We start from the raw sequence: 460 nt of genomic DNA, 5'->3' as shown, positions 1-460 counted from the left end.
TAAACCAATCGCACGAGATGGATAAATAAACACACTGAAGACCAAGTAAGAAAAAAATATATAATAAAAATACATCGATACCGAGAATTTCGTGTTTGTGTCCAAAGGAAGGAGAGAATGGTATGAATCAGAGACACTGTTGAGACTGTCAGGATTTCAAGTTTCAGGATACCCACTCCAACTCCTCGCAGCTGCTCCTTCTCCCCCCCCCCCTCCCTTCATCTAATCCTTCTCCCCTTTTTCATCTTCCTGACACACCCTGATCCATCCTCCACTCCCCCTCTTATCCCCTTTCTAACTTTCCTTAACACATAAACACGTAAATACTCTTTCCACATATCCTCCAAATACACTCTCGTTCTACACACCCCGTGTATTCCCTCCTAGTCCTCGCCACTCCGCCACTCCATCCACATATACACAACGCCGCTGCCACTCCTTCCCCTTCCAACTCCTTATT

This window comes from Penaeus monodon, chromosome 31 (assembly GCF_015228065.2).
Source record: "Penaeus monodon isolate SGIC_2016 chromosome 31, NSTDA_Pmon_1, whole genome shotgun sequence".
Classification (NCBI taxonomy): domain Eukaryota; kingdom Metazoa; phylum Arthropoda; class Malacostraca; order Decapoda; family Penaeidae; genus Penaeus; species Penaeus monodon.
Note: the sequence above shows the minus strand (reverse complement) of the source record.